This window comes from Cervus canadensis, chromosome 19 (assembly GCF_019320065.1).
Source record: "Cervus canadensis isolate Bull #8, Minnesota chromosome 19, ASM1932006v1, whole genome shotgun sequence".
Classification (NCBI taxonomy): domain Eukaryota; kingdom Metazoa; phylum Chordata; class Mammalia; order Artiodactyla; family Cervidae; genus Cervus; species Cervus canadensis.
This window is the reverse complement of record NC_057404.1, coordinates 50,283,296-50,308,178: the sequence shown is the minus strand read 5'-3', so window position 1 is coordinate 50,308,178 and position 24,883 is coordinate 50,283,296. Positions and strand designations below refer to the sequence as shown.

The window sequence follows — 24,883 nt, the reverse complement described above, 5'->3', positions numbered from 1 at the left end:
TGAGATACTACCTCACTCCCATCAGGATGGTCATTACAAAAAAAAAAAAGAAAATAACACAGTTGGTGAAAATGAAGAGAAATTGAAACCAACCTGTGCACATTGGTGAGAGTGTAAAATGGTATAGCCATTACTGAAAAGAACATGGTGGTACAACCATTATTGAAAAGAACATGAAAAATAGAATTACCATATTACCTATCTATCCCATTTCTGGCTATTTACCCAAAAGAATTCAAAGCAAAATCTCCAAGATATTTACACACCCATGTTCATCACGGCATTAACACAACAGCCAAGAGATGGAAATAATCCAAATGTTCATTGACAGGTGAATGGATAAAGAAAATGTGACATATACAAATAATAGAATATTATGCAGCCTTAAAAAGGAAGAAATCTCATCACATGCTACCACATGGATGATTCTCAAGCATATTATAAGTGAAATAAGCCAGTCATGAAAGGACAAATGCTCCATGATACCACTCATGTGAAGTACCTAGAGAAGTTAAAATCAGAAATAGAAACTAAAAGGGTGGTTGCCAAAGGCAGGAATAAAACAAAAAGAATAATTACTGTTTAGTGGGTGTAGAATTTCACTGTTACAAGATGCAAAAGTTCTAGAGATCTGTTGTGCAGTATTGTGAATATACACTACTAAATTATAAACTTAAGAACCGTAATGAAGGCTTCCCTGGCAGCTCAGCTGGTAAGAAATCCACCTGCAATGCAGGAGACCCCAGTTCAATTCCTCAGGAAGATCCCCTGGAGAAGGGATAGGATACTCACTCCAGTATTCTTGGGCTTCTCTGGTGGATCAGTTGGTAAACAATCTGCCTTTAATTCACTAGACATGGGTTCAATCCCTGGGTTGGGAAAATCCCCTGGAGGAAGGCATGGCAACCCACTCCAGTGTTCTTACCTGGAGAATCCCCATGGACAGAGAAGCCTGACGGGCTGCAGCTCATGGGGTCACAAACAGTTGGACACAACTGAGCATCTAAGCACACACACAAGAATAGTTATGAAGGTAAATCATGTGTTTTATGTTTTTACCACATTTGAAAAAAAGAAATAGAGAAGAATAATTTCTTTGATGGGGGAAGCTGATGTTAAGCCTGATTTTGTCACATAAATATATACCCTGTTTCTAGTGCCAAAACGTCCTCTATAAAAATAGCAGATTAAATTGTCAACTCTGAATGCTTGAATACATCAATTTGTCTTACATGTCACTTTTTTGGGACTGTGCCCCACTTCAACTTTGGCCTCCAAACAGATGCTCCTGTAAATCCCTTACATGGTTCAATAAACATGGACTATGAAACAACATTCTACCCTAGTGATGCCAAAACAAAACACTCCAGAATAAATGCAATTTTGCAGATTGTTTCACAGTCCAGCAGTTGCCATTTCATGTTCAAAATCAGAAGTCTGCTCCTTTTCGTTACAAAACAGCATATGCACATCCATCAAACTCCTTTACCATTCCTCATGGGAAGGGTAAGTCGGAGCCAAAAAAACTGACTGACCTTTATTTTTCTACTAGAAATCCATTTCATTTCAATTCAATTCAATGCACATCAGCTTAAAAGACACTTGTTTTATATCTGTTTTTGCCTAGCATCGAGGACTAAAGGTGAGTGAGTCAAGACTCCTGACTTCAAAGAGCTCAAAGTCCAACAGGTGAGACAACCATATACATAAATAAATATAATAATTTAAAGTTCTCTTATAGAAGCATTGTTGTTGTTGTTGTCATTGTTTAGTCACTAAGTCATGCCCAACTCTTTGTGACCCCATGGACTATAGCCCACTGGCTCTTCTGTCCATGGGATTTCCCAGGCAAGAATACTGGAGAGGGTTACCATTACCTACTCCAGGGGATCTTCCTGACCCAGGGATCAAACCTGACTCTCCTGCATTGGCAAATGGATTCTTTACCACTGAGCCGTCAGGGAAGCCCACAGAAGCATTATCAAATGCTGTAAAAACACAGACTGGGGAAACCAACTTCTTCCTGCAGGAATCACACACACCCAAATATAGAGAAGTGACATTTGAGAAGGGGAGGGAAGAAACTGACATTTTGAGGTTCTCTTATGGCCTGGGTGCTTTGTGTAGATTCCCTTATTAAATCCATTTTTCCAATGAAGAAATCAAGGCTCAGATGAGCTCTGAATCCAAGTTATCTAGCTCCAAAGCTCACGCTTTCTCAGGTGAGTAATGGTGTGGCCAGGGAACAGGGAGGAGCCACGCAGGACTGCAGAAACAGGAGCAAATGCAGACCCAGGAGAACCGGACTCGTGTTGAGGAGTGATTGATGCCATGTGACGAGAAGAGAGATGATAGAAATACTGGCTAAAGGTAAGTTTGAGAAGGTCAGCTAGGACTGGGTTGTGAGAACTTGTAAGGGACTTCTAATTATCAGCAAGTAATCTGAATTAAAATCCCGAGGCCAGTAATTTTCAAATGACATTCTAAGGACAATGCCCATTCAAGAATTCTGCATATTTTTATAGGGGGAATTTGGAGCAGTATTTAAGGAAAAGGGGTTCCATTTCTAAAAATCATATTTAAAGAAAACCCACAGCAAATGGAGGGCCATTACAGATTTTTAATCATCCATATGTGCTTTAGAAAGGTAAATATGGTGGCTGTGTAGAGAGAACAGACATTTAAGGAAACAACTTTTGGACTAGAGATCAGTCAGAAGGCTTCAGAAATAATATAAGATAAAGCTTTTTTAATATTTATTTTTATTTATTTATTTTGCTGGGTGAGGTCTTAGTTGTGGCATGTGGGATCTAGTTCCCCAACCAGGGATCAATCCCAGGCTCCCTGCACTGGGAGTGCAGAGTCCCAGCCACTGGACCATCAGGGGAGTCCCAAGATCAAGTTTTTTAGGGTCTAGAAAGACATAGACAGTGGTAGTAGGATGGATTCAATAGTTTAAATATATGGAATTTGGTGGCATTTCCTTGATAGTCTGGTGGTTAAGACACTGCACTTCCACTGCAGGGGAGCAAGGGTTCTATCACTGGTCAGGGAACTAGGATCCCACATGCAGCATGACCAAAATAAAATATATAGAACCTGGTCACAAATTTGCCATGGGGAATTAAAAAAAAAAGAGCCAACTCATTGGAAAAGACCCTGATACTGGGAGAGATTGAGGGCAGAAGGAGAAGAGGTGGGCAAAGAATGAGACGGTCAGATATCATCACCAACTCAATGGACATGAGTTTGAGCAAACTCCAGGAGATAGTGAATCACAGGGAAGCCTGGCATGCTGCAATTCATGGGGTCTCAAAAAGTTAGGCAGGACTTAGTGACTGAACAACAAGATTTTTATAGCTCAAGCAACATAGTAATGACCACTAACTAAGAATGCTAAAGTTTGCTAGGAGTAGTAAACTTGGAGAAAACAATTAGTTCACATTTGTTTCATTTTGACATGTTGAGTTTGAGGTGTCTACAGTACACACAGAGGAAGACATCACGTTCAATGAGAAGATTCTTTCACAATGTTTACATAATCAAATCACCACAACATATACTTTAAATATCTTATCATTTTATGTCAATTACACTTCAACAAAGTTGAAATTAAAAAAAAACTAATGAAATACATTTTTAAAATGAAGACATCAAAAAGCAGACAGATCTGTGAATGTGGAACATCAGAGAGTAGGGCTAAAGGTATTTTTGTGGGGATCAATAATTTTGCCTTCTCCCCTTCATCCTCCTAGTCATTAAGCTCACTCCCAACCCCTTTAGATACTACAGGGGGTCAGCAGACTACATCCTCATCAAAGCAATTTCAGCAGAAACACTGCATAGGTTCTTTTTTTTTTTTTCTGTCACTTCCTTAGGCCATTCTTGATCTTCATTTCCTGGGTGTTAGAACACAGACATGGTGCTATTGGGCTACTGCAGATGGTACAAAAGACAGCACATTAGCAGACGGTGAAGGAACAAGAGAGAAGAAATCTGAGATCCTGGGTGACCAGATGGAGCAGAATCACCCGTCTACCTCATTGTTGCAGCAGCTTAGCCTCACTCTGACTACTGCAGGGGTCTTCAGCATATAATGGAAACCTTAGGATGAATGAGATCACCAGAAAAAGGAGAGAAAACCTAGAGAAATACACAAAAGCATAATCTCTAAAAAGTAAAGAAAGGCACTTTACAAGGCCAAAAAGAAATAGCCACAGGGGTAGGAGAAGATCAAGAGAGAGGAGAGTGCTCCAGACGGGAAGAAGACTGGTTTAGAAATATAAAATGGGTCACAGGAAAACTAAGATGGAGATTTAAAAGAGGCTAATAAACTTAGGGATTTTTGCCGGCACAAAGTCAGTGAAATTGTAGGGGTTAGCCTATTAGAAGTTAATAAGAAAGAAGGAGATACAGTTGGGCAAGACTACTGTTTCAAAAAGTAAAGAAAAGAGAGACGGAGAAAATATTTTCAGGGTCAGGATTATAATTTTTTTAAGCAGCTTAAAACTCCTGAATGTATGGTGACTCAAAAATATTAGAAACCAAATAATGCTTATTTACCATCCTAGATCTGTCTGCTTACCCTTGCCAGCACCAACACCACAAGTCAGAAGTAAGGATGGAGTTCAGAGTAAGGTTTTATCCCAACCTCAGAATTTCCAATATTAAGACAAGAAGCCAAAAAGTCCCCAAGATTTAACTCTGGGGATGTCACATTTTATAAAACTCTTCAGTACATTTTTGTGTGTGCTCAGTCACCTCAGTTGTGTCTGACTCTTTGTGACCCCTAGAACGGTAGCCTGCCAGGCTCTTCTGTCCATGGGATTCCCCAGTCAAGAATACGGACGCGGGTTGCCATTTCTTCCTCCAGGGGATCTTCCCCACTCAGGGATCAAACCCAAATCTCCTACGGCTCCTACTTTGGCAGGCAGATTCTTTACCAATGAGCCACCTAGGAAGCCTCAGTAAATTTTTGCATGTGGACAAATATCTCCAAACTGACATTGGTGGTGCCTCTGTCACAAAATGGCAATATAAAATCCTCACAAGTACATAAGAACCTGACAGTTAATTTCCCAAAAGACATACTATTGCTATAACATCCCTGCAGTTACAACACTTCTATCCAACTTTCCCATCCCCAAGAGAGGGCTCCAGGTGCATGCTCTTTAATTGGTTTCTATTCTCACCTTTCTTTAAGTAATCATTTTCTGGGATAATTGGTATCTATGAATTTTCACTACAGTCCATTTCCTTCTACTGAAAAGGAGCTTAAATTACAACCTAAAGAAGAAGTATATTCTCTATTTAACTCAATTTTCCCTGCTGTTTAACAACTAGTTCTGTTTGCTGCATTCTGTAGTTATAAATAGAAAAGTTAAAAAAAAAAAAATCAGTAAATGATGCTCATCAATATTTGAGCCCCATCTCCAGACAACTGTTTATAATTTATTCTAATAATTATATAATACATTTTATACTCTTCCACATTTTTTTTCTTTTACCTGCTAGTGAAACTTTATATCCACATTAATTGCTAAATACAGATTTTGCAAAAAATGTTTGACAGATGTTTTGCAATTCTGTTTTGATCACAGGATTTCATGAACCACTGCTTGTGGTGAAGATGCTACCAGTATAAACCAAGGGTAATATAATACTCTTTGAAATGCCTTGCTGTGCTTAAAGATAAGCTGAATATATTATTCTTTATACTATACAGTAAACTCCTTCCAATATACCATGAGAAGAATTTCTCTCTGGTCTTAGTTCCAGCAATAACTGTTTCATGTGATCAACCAGCATCATAATTTTCTAGATATGGAAAATCAACTGCTTCCTTCATACGCTTCTAGTAAGTTTAACACCAAATCAATGTTCTCCACTTGCAAATGCATAAGATTTTATGGTATATATTTTTCAGAAAAAGGTTCAGTCCTACTCATTTTACTTTCCAACTCTTTTCTTTGCTGTAATTATCTTACCTAATTTTAATTTAGCTTTTTTCTTAATCTCTCTATATATGTATCTTTGGGAATGTCCTCAAATTTTAAGTAGGGAAGGATACAAATGCATGGATTAACTGATAGATAATTGACATACACACCTGATATTGCTAGGATTTCCATTCTAAATTAATGCATTCATTCATTCATTGAGTCTTTCATTTGACAAACACTGGTCCAGTCCATGCTAAGGGAAAAGCATTGAAACAGGCACATGACGGATATATACCCTCAGGAACTTTACTTGGTGCAGATAAACTATAACACACAACTAATAATGCATGATTAAAAAGTTATTGGTGTCATAAGAAAGAAACAAGGAAAGTACAATGAAAGTCTTACCTGACAAAGACTGCACTGCCAACCTATGCTAAGGACCATCTTTCCATGAACCCAGAAGGGGAGGCTAAAGCTCTCTTCACACCATTGTTGGAAGCTTTCAGGTGAATCAACATAAGTTATCAGTAGCATTCTGGACCCCTTTAGAGGAACTGTTTTCTCAAAATAGGAAAAAGATGAATATAATTTTTCAACAAATTAACAGATTCAAGTAGTCTGGTGATTCAGAAATGGTCAATTTTTCTACACACCTTGAAAAAAATCAAGACATTATCTCCCTTCTTAAAACAATTTCGTTTGTGTGGTCACAGTCACATAACATTTGTATGCATGTAATACTATTCTAAATATTTATTAACAGAGATATAAGTTATTCTTAATATCAGTTTTTGAATTTAAATTATGAAAGTTGGTTGCCTTAAAATAGAAATAAACTAAGTTCCACATAAGTAGAGAATTAAATAGGAAATATGTCATCTAGGAGATACTTAGAGTCAACTCTAATATATGCTTTTTATTTTATTTTTTCAGGGCAATATAGTTAAGCTTTAGAATCAAAGACCACAGTAAGAAAAACAGTTACTGAACATGATACACTGATATCCTCGAGAAGACTACTGATAATTATTCTTTTAAGAAAATAGAAAAAAAAATTTATTGTCAAATATATTTACAATCATAGACAATATGCTAATGTATATTAAAGAGGAAGGAGCATACAATGTATTTCAATCTTATTCAACTCAGAATACTTTTTTTTTTTTTTGGCTGCGTCCTGCCTCTTGCAGGATCTCAGTTCCCCGACCAGGGACTGAAGCTGGGGCCACAACCGTGAAAGCGCCAAGTCCCAAGCGCGGGCCCACTAGGGAACTCCCTCAGAACAGTCTCTGATACAGAACATCTTTAACATTTCATGGACCTCGGGAGCTCCAGTTTGGTAAATGCTGCTCTAGGGCCCTTTTCACATCACAGTCAGGTGTTCTCAGATAAATCAAATGGGAGACCTTAATGGAACTCCTGGTATTTGGATGAAAACAGAAGAGTTGAGGGAGAAGCACTAATTTAATATGAATTTCTCCCACACAAAAGCTGCTGGCAAATCTGAGTTGTATTCTATGGAATGTTTTTAATAAGGAGCACATATTATTTTAATGGAAAACAGCTGAAATTAACAAAATAATTTGGGTTTGAATATTCAGTGGGGTTCATCAGAAATTCATGCATCTTTTCACAGTCAGAAGTAACAGAAATAACCATGCCTTTCAGTAAAGCTACAAGAGCTGGCCCAGTTAGGCAGGGGTATTGTTGAGTGCAGGAGTTAAGTATTTATGCTGCAAAGCTATGCCTAAGAATGATTTGGTCAGTTTTGGATAACGGCTTGTGCATATAGTTCTTCCTACAAGATGGCCTGGAAGATGTCTACATTACCAGGCTACTGGGCAAAATTTCCAAGAAATGGCAGACCTCTTGCTCCTCATTCTACAGGAAAAAAAAGAGAGAGAGTGAGTCATCTCTATTTATCAATTTCCTTCTGATTTAAGACAACTCCAGATCTGTTTATAAGCCATGTCTCTGACAGCTGGTACAATATGTGAAAGAACGTTAAATAACTCCTGAAAAAGAACTCAAATCTAATAACTCTTGATGTCAGAAGCTCAGAGTTCACAAGTATTTTTCCTTGTTAACATTTTTTAAACTTGTTAATGATTATTAGTCATGTAACTGAACACCCAACATGAAAGCATTTTTTAGAGGCTTTCCTCTGAAGAAGTCCCAGGTACTAAGAATGTGCAAGACAAAATTTCAACTGCTATATATAAATTTGTTAATATCACCCCTTCATCCTGGGCACATAAAAGTTTTGATTAAAGAGCAGAGATGGGTCATTATTGTTTAAAGTTCGTCATTGGCATCTCAACTAACTTGTCATGGATTAACTGTAAAGTGACTGAAAAAATAAGCAGCCTCCATGTTCCTGATCTTTTCCTCTGCTTTATATTTTATTTTTCATTTAAATAACAAAACGATTCTGTGAGAGTTTGTGATTGCTCCAAATCTCATTAATACACCATTCATCTTAACCAAGATCATTTTTCAATACTTAAAAGTTATTTAAACTTGTGAAAATATTTACCCTCACCACTTTTTAAAGACTCAGCACGTGTTCATGGTATGTTTCTGTCAAAGCAGATCGAGTATCACTAGAATTACCAAAAGTACCTCTTGTTCTCCAGACTGTTACTAAAATATGAGTGTGCCCCTTCAGCAGATTTCATTAAAAACGGCCTGATCAAGCATCACGGAGCCAACTGTTCTTTTTCCAGTCTGCAGTGCTGACTCCGTTATTATCTTCGACATATCATTTCAAATCACTTAACCTTCCTGTACACTGTATATCTAAGAAACCTGGAGCCAGTGAGAGAAAAGCGCTTGTCAGCTATTATATAGGAACATGGGAGAAAAGAAATGAGGTAATGCTGAGAAAGGCCGGTTTTATCCAATAACAGGGACAAAGGAGTACTGCAAAATGTCTCCTTACTTCATGAACATTTGGTGCTTCTGAGAATTGAAAGATAGATCAGCAAGTAAGGAGAGGAGATGCTAGAAGCCAAAGTCCATAGGGGTGAGAGGGAAAAAGTGGCCATGATTTGACAGCGGTAAGTGGAGGAATAAATCTAAGATGAAGACCTCACTAAGATGAGGTCTTAGTGAGATAAGAGTTGGACCATAAAGAAGGCCGAGCATCAAAGAATTGATGCTTTTGAACTGCGGTGTTGGAGAAGACTCTTGAGAATGCCTTGAACAGCAAGGAGATCAACCAGTCAATCCTAAAGGAAATCAACCCTGAATATTCATTGGAAGGACTGATGCTGAAGCTGAAGCTGAAGCTCCAATGTTTTGGCCACAAGATGCAGAGAGCCGACTAGTTAGAAAAGACGCCGATGCTGGGAAAGTTTGAGGGCAGGAGAAGTGGGTGATAGAGAATGAGACGGCTGGATGACATCATCAACTCAACAGACATGAGTTTGAGCAAACTCTGGGAGACAGTGAAGGACAGGGAAGCCTGGTATGCTGCAACCCATGGGGTTGCAAAGAGTCAGACACAACTTAGCAACTGAACAACAACAAAATGCCATATGGTCTTTAAAAGAATAAGCCAACTGTATTTAGATTAATCAAAAAGTTGATATGGGAAATATTTTTGTACACACTTCCAGGCAATAAATGCAAAAAAGGAATGGAAGAACTAGAAAATCATTTTGCCACTTTAATGGAATAATAGACTGAGGCAGTAATAATCACAGATTTCCAAAAACATTAGATAAAATGCTGATGGGAAACTTTACAATAGGCAGATCAGACCGACACCACCCAAATCCTCTGCTCAATTTCTGAATCACTCAAAGTGAAAAGTTAGACCTATGAGCCTCCTAAGGTGATGTATCAACACAGCAGAACACGGCAGGCACCACCCAGGAAGTGGTGCCAAAAATATTCAACCTGAATACAGTCAAGCCCCAAATACAAGGGGATAGAGGAACAAGTTGAACAACACCTGGAGGGAACAGTCAAATCCAGATGGTGGGGTAAAATAACTTAGGATAAATAACTTAGTTTCTTAAATGAATAAATGGCTTTTTTAAGGAAGAGAATTATTAAAGTTTAAAAGTTTTAATGAATGCCATATGTGGACTTGATTTGGCTCCTAATTTAAACAAAACAACTTTAAAAAGACATTCTTGAGAAAATCAAGGAAATGTAAAAATAGACTGGATTTTATTATAAATTATATTTAAAGATATCAATTTTCTTGGCGTGATAATAGCATTGTAGTAGGTTTCTGTTCAGTATGCCTTAGGAATACACACTAAAGTATTTATAGGTGAAATTACATGATATCTTCTATTTATTTTAAAACACTCCAGAGAAAAAAGGAGAGCTAAAGATGAAATCAGAGTAGCAAAGGTATTGTTATGGAAGTTGTCCAACATACACAACAGCAGAGAAGTAATACAATGAATCTGCATTCATCCAACTTCAACATTTTGTCAATCTTGATTCAAGCTATTCCTCCTACACATACCTTTTCTTGTATATTTTAAAGTAAGACCAGAAACTATAAAACTCCTAGAGGAGAACATAGGCAAAACACTCTCCGACATAAATCACAGCAAGATCCTCTGTGACCCACCTCCCAGAATATTGGAAATAAAAGCAAAACTAAACAAATGGGACCTAATGAAACTTAAAAGCTTTTGCACTACAAAGGAAACTATAAGTAAGGTGAAAAGACAGCCTCAGATTGGGAGAAAATAATAGCAAATGAAGAAACAGACAAAGGATTAATCTCAAAAATATACAAGCAACTCCTGAAGCTCAATTCCAGAAAAATAAATGACCCAATCAAAAAATGGGCCAAAGAACTAAACAGACATTTCTCCAAAGAAGACATACAGATGGCTAAAAAACACATGAAAAGATGCTCAACATCACTCATTATTAGAGAAATGCAAATCAAAACCACAATGAGGTACCATTACACGCCAGTCAGGATGGCTGCTATCCAAAAGTCTACAAGCAATAAATGCTGGAGAGGGTGTGGAGAAAAGGGAACCCTCTTACACTGTTGGTGGGAATGCAAACTAGTACAGCCACTATGGAGAACAGTGTGGAGATTTCTTAAAAAAACTGGAAATAGAACTGCCATATGACCCAGCAATCCCACTTCTGGGCATACACACTGAGGAAACCAGATCTGAAAGAGACACGTGCACCCCAATGTTCATCGCAGCACTGTTTATAATAGCCAGGACATGGAAGCAACCTAGATGCCCATCAGCAGATGAATGGATAAGGAGCTGTGGTACATATACACCATGGAATATTACTCAGCCATTAAAAAGAATTTCATTTGAACCAGTCCTAATGAGATGGATGAAGCTGGAGCCCATTATACAGAGTGAAGTAAGCCAGAAAGATAAAGAACATTACAGCATACTAACGCATATATATGGATTTAGAAAGGATAAACGATAACCCTATATGCAAAACAGAAAAGAGACACAGAAACAGAACAGACTATGAACTTTGTGGGAGAATGTGAGGGTGGAATTTCAAAAAGAACAGCATGTATACTATATGGTGAACAGATCACCAGCCCAGGTGGGATGCATGAGACAAGTGCTGGCCTGGTGCACTGGGAAGACCCAGAGGAATCGGGTGGAGAGGGAGGTGGGAGGGGGGATCGGGATTGGGAATACATGTAAATCCATGGCTGATTCATATCAATGTATGACAAAACCCACTGGAAAAAAAATAATAATGATAAAAAAAAAAAATAAAGTAAACCTCAAACATCAGACAACATATCATCTCACTTATAAATACATCAGCATGTATCACTACTCAATAAGGAATTTTTCTTTTTAACTTAATAACTAGGCCAGTATCACTGGAACAAAGTTAATGATTATCTCAATATTTTCTAACATATATAGAAAAATTGTCAAAATCTTAATATGTATGTTGAAGCTGGATAATAGATACCTGGAGTTCCTTATATATCCCAAATTTCTGTACATTAGAAATTTTTCATGATAAAATATTTGCTTAATGAATAAGGCAACTTTGTGTATACTGATATAGAACAATACTCAAGACATATTAAGTGAAAAAAACATAGAAAAGTGTATGTACTATGCTAATATATATGTATACTTTGAATATATACTATATATATATATACACACACACACACAATCATGAAATAAATCAGAAAATACACATAGAACTAAAATCAGTAGTTGTCTCTGAAGAGGGCAACTACAGCACATGGAAGAAAGAAGATGCATTTATCCTTTTGTATCTGTTCAATTTAGGATGTGTGCCAAGTTGCTTCAGCCGTGTCTGACTCTTTGCAACCCCATGGACTGCAGCCTGCCAGGCCCCTTCTGTCCATGGGATTCTCCAGGCAAGAATATTGGAGGGGTTGCCATGCCCTTCTTCAGGGGATCTGACACAGGGATCGAACACATGTCTCCTGATGCTACCTGCATTGCAGGTATATTCTTTACCACTGAGCCACAGGGGAAAATTTAGGATATTATATCAAAACATAATTTTATATTTATATATATTTTATTTATATATATTTTATATATATATATAAATATCAAAACATATTATACTCAAAAACATAAATCAGAAACTAAAAGGAAAAAAAAGCAATGTATAGACATCTGGTATATCATGTATCTTCAAAACTACTAATCATTAACTGTGATTATTGGCCACAGCTTAAACTAATCTAACTTTGGGATCCTTCCAATTATGTTGGAAAATTGCCCTGATATTTCTAAAATCAGATATCTCCAGCCATCTGTTTAATCCAATATTGTGTATTGTGTTTTAAAGCTACTATGGTCTAAAAGAATGCCACTTCAGCTTACTATCATCTGCCTTACTTACTACCTCATGTTTGGCTTCTTCTTGTTCAATCCTTTTCTTATTTCTGTGTTCCAGCCATTCTTCAGTACAGCAGATCTTTTCTGTTTATTTCTCAGGTGGTTGAGCTGAAAGCAAGACCACCATTCAGAGGGTGGGTGAATTGAGAAGGTAACACTGACATGCATATTCTACCAGGTGTAAGACAGACAGCTAGGAGGACACTGCGGCATAACGCAGGGAGCTCAGCTCAGTGCCCTGATAGACGGACGGGAACGGGTGGGGGAGGCAGGCTCAACAGGGAAGGAATATGCGGATACTACACTGATTCATATTTTTGTACAGCAGAAACTAACACAATATTGTAAAGGAATTATCCTCCAAATAAAAAACTAAAAACTGTCCCACATTCAAATGAGACCTATATACAACCCAGCTGCTACAGATCATTCTGTGCCCTTTCAATCCAGCTAACTGTTGATCAGCTAACATACACCAGGCTAAGAGTCATTAGAGAAGATTTGCCTTTTTTCCAAATTAAATTTTAAATATTTTTGAGATTAATCCTTTGTCTGTTTCTTCATTTGCTATTATTTTCTCCCAATCTGAGGGCTGTCTTTTCACCTTACTTATAGTTTCCTTTGTAGTGCAAAAGCTTTTAAGTTTCATTAGGTCCCATTTGTTTAGTTTTGCTTTTATTTCCAATATTCTGGGAGGTGGGTCATAGAGGATCTTGCTGTGATTTATGTCGGAGAGTGTTTTGCCTATGTTCTCCTCTAGGAGTTTTATAGTTTCTGGTCTTACATTTAGATCTTTAATCCATTTTGAGTTTATTTTTGTGTATGGTGTTAGAAAGTGTTCTAGTTTCATTCTTTTACAAGTGGTTGACCAGTTTTCCCAGCACCACTTGTTAAAGAGGTTGTCTTTTTTCCATTGTATATCCTTGCCTCCTTTGTCAAAGATAAGGTGTCCATAGGTTCGTGGATTTATCTCTGGGCTTTCTATTCTGTTCCATTGATCTATGTTTCTGTCTTTGTGCCAGTACCATACTGTCTTGATGACTGTGGCTTTGTAGTAGAGCAACTCCTGAAGCTCAATTCCAGAAAAATAAATGACCCAATCAAAAAATGGGCCAAAGAACTAAAACACATTTCTCCAAAGAAGACATACAGATGGCTAACAAACACATGAAAAGATGCTCAACATCACTTTATTATAGAGAAATGCAAATCAAAACCACAATGAGGTACCATTACACGCCAGTCAGGATGGCTGCTATCCAAAAGTCTACAAGCAATAAATGCTGGAGAGGGTGTGGAGAAAAGGGAACCCTCTTACACTGTTGGTGGGAATGCAAACTAGTACAGCCGCTATGGAAAACAGTGTGGAGATTTCTTAAAAAACTGGAAATAGAACTGCCATATGACCCAGCAATCCCACTTCTGGGCATACACACTGAGGAAACCAGATCTGAAAGAGACACGTGCACCCCAATGTTCATCGCAGCACTGTTTATAATAGCCAGGACATGGAAGCAACCTAGATGCCCATCAGCAGATGAATGGATAAGGAAGCTGTGGTACATATAACATGGAATATTACTCAGCCATTAAAAAGAATTCATTTGAATCAGTTCTAATGAGATGGATGAAACTGGAGCCCCTTATACAGAGTGAAGTAAGCCAGAAAGATAAAGAACATTACAGCATACTAACGCATATATATGGAATTTAGAAAGATGGTAACGATAACCCTATATGCAAAACAGAAAAAGAGACACAGAAATACAGACTATTGAACTCTGTGGGAGAATGTGAGGGTGGGATATTTCAAAAGAACAGCATGTATACTATCTATGGTGAAACAGATCACCAGCCCAGGTGGGATGCATGAGACAAGTGCTCGGGCCTGGTGCACTGGGAAGACAGAGGAATCGGGTGGAGAGGGAGGTGGGAGGGGGAATCGGGATGGGGAATACGTGTAAATCTATGGCTGATTCATATCAATGTATGACAAAACCCACTGAAATGTTGTGAAGTAATTAGCCTCCAACTAATAAAAAATTTAAAAATAAATAAATAAATAAATTTTAAATAATTTAAATAGATTAGTACCTAAACACAAACATATAGTTGTCTTTTTACAGCAACAATTTAGATTTTTTTTTTTTTTAACAATTTAGATTTAACTGAGGCAGCATATTGGGAGATTATAAAGCACCAAGACACTTCTTTCTTAAATATTTTTTTTTCCAAATTTCTTTTCAATCACTAATGGAAAATGAAGTCAGAGTACATAACAAATAGAAAATCACTGAATGTTATTATTCCCTGTATGAAATTTTAGAGTAATAATTATTTTTATTAGTAACATCTGGGTCACATGTTCTTACATGATTTAGTTTATTCTTAAATTAAATACCATACAATATTAGGATGTGGCATTTAATATTCTGCAGTATTATTCCACAAGTCACTTTACAACTGGAAGGAATACGCTTTTCTATATACCAACAGTTTTAGTAAGCATAAAATATATAACATGGAGAACCAATAGGCTTTTCTGGGCAAAACAAAATAATTATGTGAGTGTAAAATAGTGCAAAATCTACTTTGCAACTCAGCTTCATTCTTCATTGGGGATGGTTTAATGCTTTTTTTATTATAAAACCAATGATATTGAGTTATGAGGAAAAGTTATGAATGGCAGAGTTGATGTTCCAACACCAAGATAAGAAAAGATCTAATATGTAAAACCTGCTGGAACCTATTTTGCATTAGGTCTTGAATAGCACATTTAAGGGCATACTTGTGTCACAAGACCAGCAACAATATGTAGGTATCCGAAACGGCTGGCATGAAAGGATTTGTCAAATTGCTTTGCTAAAAACCAAGGCACAAGCAGTTCAGTCTGGATTACTTAGATGCTCTTCTGTTAAGTCAAAGAAATTCTACTTTGAAGTCCCAACCATTAACCTTACATCTTTAAAGAGCTGGCCTCTGAGTGGATGGTAATTTTGTGAACAAGCAACATCTTATACCAGCCACTGTGCCCAGCTGAGAAGACAAAGGTAAAACCTGACCTTTCTTTCAAGAACTAGATTTCAAAGATTACTCAAGTTCAGGGACGCGAAAGATACACAAAAGAAGGAAAACATAACAAATATGATAATGTGCTTTTTCAGATTTTTAATAATATTGTTCTGTGAAACATTTTTTTAATTTTTAAAATGAATTTTTATTACAGTATAGCTGCTTTACAATGTTGTTAGTTTCTATTGTACAGCAAAATGAATGAGCCGCACATATACACACATGCGCCCCCTTTTGGACCTCCTTTACGCTCAGGCCCCCACAGTGCATTAAGGAGAGTTCCCTGTGCTACACAATACGTTCTCATTAGGTATCTACTTTATGTAGTATCAATAGTGTGTAAGTGTCGATCCCAATCTCCCAGTTCCTCCCTGTCTTTCCCCCTTGGTGTCAGTACATTTATTCTCTACAACCGTGTCTCTGCTTCTGCTTTACAAATAAGATCATCTATACCATTTTTCTAGATTCCACATATATGTGTTCATATATGACATTAGTTTTTCTCTTTCTGACTTACCTCACTCTGTATGACAGTCTCTAGTCCATCCACATCTCTACAAATGACCCAATTTCATCCCTTTTATGGCTGAATAATACTCCATTTGTATATATGTACCACATTTTTTGTAACCATTCCTCTGCTGATGGACATTCAGGTTGCTTCCGTGTCCTGGCTATTGTAGATTGTGCTGCAGTGAACACTGGGGTGCATGGGTCTTTTGAATTATAGTTTTCTCGGAGTATCAGTGCATTAAATTACTTTTATTTTCTTTTTTAAAATTTATTTTTATTTGGAGGATAATTGCTTTACAATGTTGTATTGGTTTCTGCTATACAACATGATTAGCTATAAGTATACATATATCCATCCCCTCCCTCTAAATCCTCCCTCCCACCCCACCTCCCCTCCCCATCCCACCCATCTAGGCCATCACAGAGTACCAAGCTGAGTTCCCTGTGCTATTCAGCTGCTACTGGCTAGCATCTGTTTTACACATGGAAGTGTATATATGTTAGTTCGTCTCTTCTCTCCTTCCTCCGCTGTGTCCACAAGTCCATTCTCCACATCTGCACCGTAAATAGGTTTATCAGTAAATTTTTCTAGATTTCATATATATATATATGTTAATATATGATATTTGTTTTTCTCTTCCTGACTTACTTCACATTGGGGCGCATGTATCTTTTTGAATTATGGTTTTTTCTGGATATTAGTGCATTAAATTTCATTGATTACTTTCAGTTCAGTTCAGTTCAGTCGCTCAGTCGTGTCCCCATGAATCGCAGCATGCCAGGCCTCTCTGTCTATCACCAACTCCAGGAGTTCACTCAAACTCATGTCCATCGAGTCAGTGATGCCATCCAACCATCTCATCCTCTGTCGTCCCCTTCTCCTCCTGCCCCCAATCCCTCCCAGCATCAGGGTCTTTTCCAATGAGTCAACTCTTCACATGAGGTGGCCAAAGTATTGGAGTTTCAGCTTCGGCATCAGTCCTTCCAATGAACACCCAGGACTGATCTCCTTTAGGATGGACTGGTTGGATCTCCTTGCAGTCCAAGGGACTCTCAAGAGTCTTCTCCAACACCACAGCATCAATTTTTTGGCGCTCAGCTTTCTTCACAGTCCAACTCTCACATCCATACATGACCACTGGAAAAACCATAGCCATGACCAGATGGACCTTTGTTGGCAAAGTAATGTCTATGCTTTTTAATATGCTATCTAGGTTGGTCATAACTTTCCTTCCAAGGAGTAAGCGTCTTTTAATTTAGGAAGTCCTTAATCATCGCAGGACTTTATAGTAAAAGTCTACCATGTTTTGGATAAAGTTGAAAGAACTACTTTTTTAAAAATAAGATCCTGTCATTCAAAGTTTTGTTAAATTATATTTTTGTTAGTAACTTGCTATGGGGACTGTCTTCTAGATACTATACTTAGAGTAAAACTAATAAGCAAGTTAGTATTACTTCTAAGCCTTCCCCATACCTTTTAAGCATACCATACCACAATTCATTAACACAATGAAATCTTACCTAAAATAAAGGCAGTCCCTTATCCGTAAATTAACATCCCCCCCATCACTAAATCTGTGTTGTATACAGATAAAAAGGGATCTGTCATAACCTTTTAGTTTTGTGTGCACAACTCGATAGAAATCCATAGGTGAAACAATAAGCATAAACAACAACAATAAAATAAAGCACTTTAGACTTAGAAAGACCTGGTTGGAATCTTGGCTGATGTCATGTGCTTTGATGCAAGTTTACCTTACTATCTGTGAAATGTCCACAATAAATGAAATGTTGGTACAGGGTATAGCATATGGGAAGTTCTCAGCAAGTGGCAATTGCTATTATCATTATTATCATTATTACTTATTGATACCTGAAAATTTGCTAAAAAGGCACAAATAAAATGAAGAAAGATTAAAATAAGGCATATACCCGAGTCAACAAAATGCAGTACTGGGTCTTGAATGACAGAATTTTCTCTGAAACTGAGAAGAGTAGGTAGTCTTTTTCTAAATCGGTATACACAGAACTATTTTTCTATGCAGTCTTCTCAAGGGCTGTGTTGCAGTGGTATTTTCAAGTGTAGCATTGTGCAAAGATCTTCACGCCTTCCTTTCTGTGCTCAAGACAGAGGACAAAAATATGCTGAAGACCTACACCAAACCCAAAGCCGAAAAGACAATAAACAGTTTTCACAAGGAAGTTCTCCATCTAAACAGTTTAGACAGTTGGGTGTATATTAGGTTTAAGAGACTGCTCTAAAAAGAAACATTAATCAAAACAGACTGGAGCATAGGAGCTTGAATTCATGATTGGAAAAATCAATCTATAACTTCCATTGACCCCAAACTGCAATCTCAGATTTCACATTGAAGCTGGCTGAGTTACTAGCACAGTAAACAGTAGCATCTGGCTCTGATGTGGGATGGTGTATACGATGGACTGATCCATAACTTTAGTCTACTTTAGATGTTTAGATAGATGGGCTAAGAGCCCAGTGTGTTATAGTAACCCTGAAAAGCTTTTGGCTCTGGCTGTGAACACATTAGCCTTAACTTAAATCTGTTGCTTTGTTTACAACAAGAGGTATTTGCTTGTGCTTTTGGCCTCCATGGAACCAGCGAAAGGCACCCAAGACCTAAGAGTGAAATGTACAGCCGTGACAGCAGCTACTCACTGTGCTGAGGCCCCATTGAACATTTTTTTTTTTTAATTTCCTCTTAGTTATTACATCTTTTTAAAAATAAGTGGTACCTTTATTTGGAGTTTCCCCCTTATTAGAAACATTAATGCCTAATTTCCCTTTTCTGTTTTTTTCCCCTCTCCATAACCTGAAGCCTAAACTAAAAAATCAGAGGGTTCCTCGACTATGTCACCATTTAGAAATGTCACACATGCAGCCATTTGTTTCTGAGCTAGAGAGTGCAGGCTCTTAGAACAGTGTTCCAATTATTCTTGTTGAAACCACCCAAAGCTACCAGAACTAATTTCTCCCAATATATCACTATAGTTTAATGTCTAGAATGAAAAGATGCCCTCACTGGACCAGTAGAAACGGATTATTGCACATTAAGGATATAATCAGAGGGCGTCTAGATTGTAGTCAAGGATTCAAAAAAATGTAATTAAACTGTACCCAGTCTAACTACATGTTTATTGCTTTTACAAATAAAATTAACATAGATAAATGTGACATTTATTCATATTTATTTAAAAAAAAGATTTCAAACTACTATGTTAATCACACCCTGACTGAAATTAGATTGAATAATTAACAGATGGACATTCTAATACCATAAAGGAACAGTGTAACACTACATTATCTTTTATACTCATAAGAGGCATTGTGTTCTGTATATCCTATCATTAAATCAATAAGTATGTTTCAAAAATTCTTTTGGGTCTAGCAGTAATCTCAGGAGAGTAAGTCAAGCTGAAATTTTATTTTAAATTAAGCATCTCTTATAAATAGTTTTAAATATGTTACCGTAAATAGGGCCTGTATAAAGAAAGAACATTAATATGACTCAGAAAATTACCCAAATGGGAAGAAGTTTCTAAATGTTCTTGGCATATTTGATTTGCCAAAACTGAACAAGAATCCTTTTATTAGTTAAAGTAGTCCCCATTCCCAGTAAGGCAAGACTGGAAAACTGATGATCAGGTGTTTGAGATCTCACCACATGACCTGTAAAGACAATATACATGCTACACCCCTAAGGAAGGAAAAGAAAATTTTCTCTTTAAGGACTTTCCAATCTATTCCAAGATATTCTAAGGAAAGTGAAATTGCAGTGGTTTTAGGACTCCAGTAATACCATGCCTAAATTAAAAGAACCTAAAATTGTGGGGATTGGGAGGGGAGGAACCTGAGTACATAGGAAAATACTCTTTCCTTGTGATACGTGATTGCAGAAGGCAGACTGAGATCTGGGTGCTGGTCCTAATTCTATCACTCGTCACATGCATAACTCTGGCCAGTCTTCCCCTCTTAAAGTAAGGGGATAAGGTCTGTCCAACTCTAAGTCCCTCCCTGCACGTGCTTTCCCTGAAAAGTAGCAATGTGGGGTGTAGATGGCCTCTCTGCATTAATCATAGCCTGCCAAAAGAGATGACATTAAGACAAGGGAACGCTAAGACAGTAAACGGAGCTTGTGTAAGATGGAGAAATGGGTAATTTCCTTCCATTTCTTTTCATAGCAGTGTATCAACTTTTGCAGAAAAGAAATTCTAAAACTCCCAGAAAGGGGCATCTTTATCCTGAGAAGTGGGCAGTGTTCTCTTACAAAGAGAGGAGGGCTCCTCGAGTTTATGTCCAGGGAATCAACACGCTCAAGCAGGGACAGCGCTTCATCAGGCTTCCCTTCGGAGAGACGGAATTTGGCACATGGCCAAAAAAGGGGGTGTGGTCTCAGGGAGGGGGGACGGTGTGGGTGAAAACACCTCTGAAGACCCGCCTCACACAGCGCTCACCTACTTCACCGGCAGAGTACCAGCAGCATTGCCTCTGCCTTTGTCAGCGTCTCTGAAATCACTAACAAAATTACAAGCAGTGATAGCACCCTTTCCGGCATAAATCTGGCTTCACTCAACAATATGGAAGGCAGACAAGGTGGGGTGGGGCAGAACAGGGGGAAGCTTCATTTTTCTGTGCTTCATTTTATTTGGCTTGCACTCTATTCCACAGAGCTCAAAGGATGAATTGGAAGCCTCTCTGCACTGAGTGCTCACACAATTTAGTGGAATAAAATGGCAAGTGAATAATCCGTGTTCATAGCACCATGGGTGGGGCAAGCTCTTGTCTGTTGTGTGATGTTCTGTGACTTAAATCATCTCTTGTAAAAGGCTACAATAAAAGAACAGACCTCATATCCGCTTACTTTGCTCCCACCTCACCATCTTTCCCACCCAAAAGTTTCCTCAATGCTTAAATGTTTCTGGAATTGGTCTTTGGCCCCAAAGTCTACAGTTTATGCAGAGACTCACAGAAAAGACTAATGTTATCCCTCAAAATAAAGAAAAGAATAAATATTTTTCAATGCTTAAAGACATAGTCTATTTATGTGCTATTGTCTTTCAAGTGGACATCCTATATACTTTGACCTAAAACTCTGTCAAGTCTTCATAAAAAAAATGCTAAGACAAACAATTTGTTCTAAATTTCCCTTGAAAATCCCTTACAACCATACACATTTATTTTCAGTCTCTGAAACATTTAGTGTCATATGCCCAGAAAGAACAGTAAGATGTTGCTGAATTTATTCCCCTGTTCTCCAAAAAGGCCACACCTAAACATTGCCAAGGTGAGAATCTCTTCTGATGCCTAAGTGTGGCAATGTGATACATATTACCAGCAAAAAAAAAAAAAAAAAATAGCCCCCAAAAGCTGGGCTTAGGAATCTGCACTCTCGCAGTTCTCATCACTCTTTAATTGGGCTTTTGAACCAGACGAGACAATCGGAAAAGGGAGTGAGAACTCCATCATTTTCTCACCGCCGGCACCTGTTCCGCCAGCTGACACCACCTAACATAATTTGACCATTAAAAAAAAGGCAATTTATCAACACCAGTAACTCTAAATCTACATGCTCCTCACTGCTGGTTCATCCTGCTTTCTCTCTCAACACTCATCCAAAGCAGAAAAGCAGCAGCAACTGCTAAATATTTCTCCAGCACAGACACAGTCAATATCTTAACATAAGAAGCAGTGATTCTGACCGAGAGAGCCACCACCCTCTCTCCCCGCTCGCTTACCACACAGAGACCACACCAAGTCCACCCAGGGGTCTGCGAATCTGAAATCAGTTCGCTTTAACCACATCCAGCATATCTCCACTACAATCACAAAAATAGAAAATGAAATTCAGAAAAACACATCACGTGGAAAACAAACCGAAATCAGGGCTGGGGGACATTTGCACATGGGCGCTGCCTGTGAACTCCGGGATGGCATAGAAAGCAATGCTGCCCAGCCCAGATTCCCGGAGAGTGTTTTACAAAGGACTTCCAGGCACCCCCATCAACACCATCGCTTCCTTTCCGCTTCCAAAATGCTCTGAATAAAGCCCCTCTTTAAGCACTTACTGGGAGCAGCAGCTTCTCTCAGCAATGTGCCCGTGAGTCATGCAGCAGGAGGGGCCCGGAGCAGAGCAAATCGGAGAGCCCCCAGCTTCCCCGCAGGCTGATGTCTGGGAGACAGTAGCCCAGGAGCCGACTTTCCCATCACAGCCTCAGACTGTAATCCATGTGCTTTCGGCGGGCCAGTCCCAGCTGCCCACAGAGCACCACATGATCTGCTGTGACATCAGATCAGCCAGACATGACAGCCCATCCGCCAGCCTCTTCCACACTCGTGGGTTGCATCATTTGGGTGCCTTGAGCTTGCCTTTAAGCAGGTGGTACAGAATAAGGAACTGTTGTTTTCTCACAAAATATTTTTTTGGCCTGATTTCTTCTGTTTCTAACAGAAGGAAAAATAAGAAAAGCACTTGGGTTTGTTTGCAGCCAGAACTTATCAGCTATCTGGGAAGTAACTGGACTTCCATGCCTGGTTCTGGAAAGGTGAGAAATGAGCCCCTGTCACGATGCCAATACGAGGGGAGTTATTTCATCTGCAAATCACCACCACCTCCCCAACCTTCCTGTGGATTATCATGCATGTTATATACACACACAGACACACATATGTATCACAAAATATTGGTGGGTTCTGTGTAGATTTTATAAGCTAGTCACCACTGATTTTAGTTCACAGAAGATCATCTCAGGGAGATAACCACTGGACTCAGGGCCAGTTACAACAATTCCACTGTGAGGGAATTCATAATACAGTCCAACAGAAATCGATTTGTAGACCTAGAGAGACAGATAAGTAAGTAGGTAGAAAGTCATTAATGCTTCTGTTCATTCAGTGACCATTTACTGACCACCTACCAGGCACCCAGCAACAAACGTGAAATATTAAACTGCAAGGAGGAGGTGAATATTTGAACAATATGCATAGTTTCAGTATTTTATTTAATTTGGCACAGGGCTTCTAATTCTATTTCTGTAATAATTATGGAGGTAATAGCTTTATCAAGGCTCCTTATGATATGTTCTGCACTAAATCTGAATGCTGATAACAAAACCATGTTTTACCCTGATTTCATTATGATAAATGGTAACAAATATAACCTTTAAGAATAACCAAAATTATTACACTTTTATGAAGCAAAATAATAGCCAAGCTAGGCAGCAATGACCAGAAAATACATTCTTCCCTAATCAAGAGGAGGATTCACTCTGTCTGCTTTAACTGTATTACTTCCATGAGTTTGGTTAATCAACGTCACTTCAGATATTTATGTGGATACTGGATCTCCCTAACCAGCTTATTAACCCACTGTATGTCATGCAACTCGGTATTACTTACTGTAACTTAAACATAATAGTTGTTCAATAAGTAGTGAGAATGAATTGGCTTAAAACAGTTTTATTCTTTATGTGGCTTATTCCCAGTAGAGATCAAATGGACGTTAGCTGCCCCACGGAATCTCATATTGAATTCCATACAAACAACCTGGTAATCTCAGGGAAAAATATCACAAGCTTGATGCAAAACAACAGATGGCTTAAATATTACATATATATGACAGATAAATTATTAGATGAATAATTATGTAGATTAATAGATTATTAGACTAGACTATTTCCATAACAAAGAGGATATGTAAATATTATCTAAACACTGATATTATAGCTTTAATAAATGCACAAGAAAAACAACACAATCCACTTTAAATGTAAAGAACAAAGCTAAAATGCTTTTGATTATTCTGTAGGAAAGAGCATATTAATTAAGATGCTAGAAAATTAAATTGATTTATTATTCTACTTGAGAAGTATCCTTTAGTTTCTTGGCATTTTACTCACCTTTAACTTTATAAACATAATTAGCCTGAATATTTTAAAATAACACTTTCCAGGTAAGTGTCTCTACCAATAACTCACCTAGTGATATTGTGCCATTGTCCCTTACTATATGGTCTGAGTAAAGTAGGGAATCTGGCCTCACAGACAAAATAGTCCTTCCAAATCTATACAGTTAATAAAAATTTAATATTTAAAAGACTAACACTGCCACTGCTAAAACCCTAGTCGAAACTACATCACCATTTGTCTCCTAGACTATGGCAACTGCCTCCTACGTCCTCCAGACAGGAAGCAGAATGTTCTTCTTAATCAAATTGAATCATTCTGCTACTTAAAACTTTCTAGCAATTTCCCATCTCATTTAATTCCTTACCATGGCCTCTAAAACCCTTCAATAATAGTGCATAGATGTTTCTCAAGAGCCTTTCTTCTCTAGTAAGTAACATACTGAATATTCCTCTCATTGGCTGAATTATTATTCTTTAAGTAATTAACACATTTTCTGTAACTGATTTATTTCACTAGGATAGACTATCAGAAAGTGGAATTATTGAATTGAAGGATATGGCCTTC

At 37.9% G+C, this 24,883-nt stretch overlaps 1 protein-coding gene across 34 annotated transcripts in view; it reads right to left on the bottom strand.

Annotated features, from left to right (window-relative positions):
* The window catches only part of ANK2 (ankyrin 2), a 696,383-nt gene that overhangs the window by 560,319 nt on the left and 111,181 nt on the right, over nt 1-24,883 (bottom strand). For 27 of the 34 annotated variants that reach the window (XM_043438138.1, XM_043438146.1, XM_043438127.1 and 24 more), the window contains exon 1: nt 22,481-22,640. The exons of 4 other annotated variants lie outside the window; for them this stretch is intronic. The gene's annotated coding sequence lies outside the window, so the exon portion shown is untranslated. Of the gene's footprint in view, nt 1-22,480; nt 22,641-24,883 lie in introns of those variants that run through there. 3 more of the 34 variants (XM_043438165.1, XM_043438166.1, XM_043438168.1) reach the window with 1 other exon arrangement.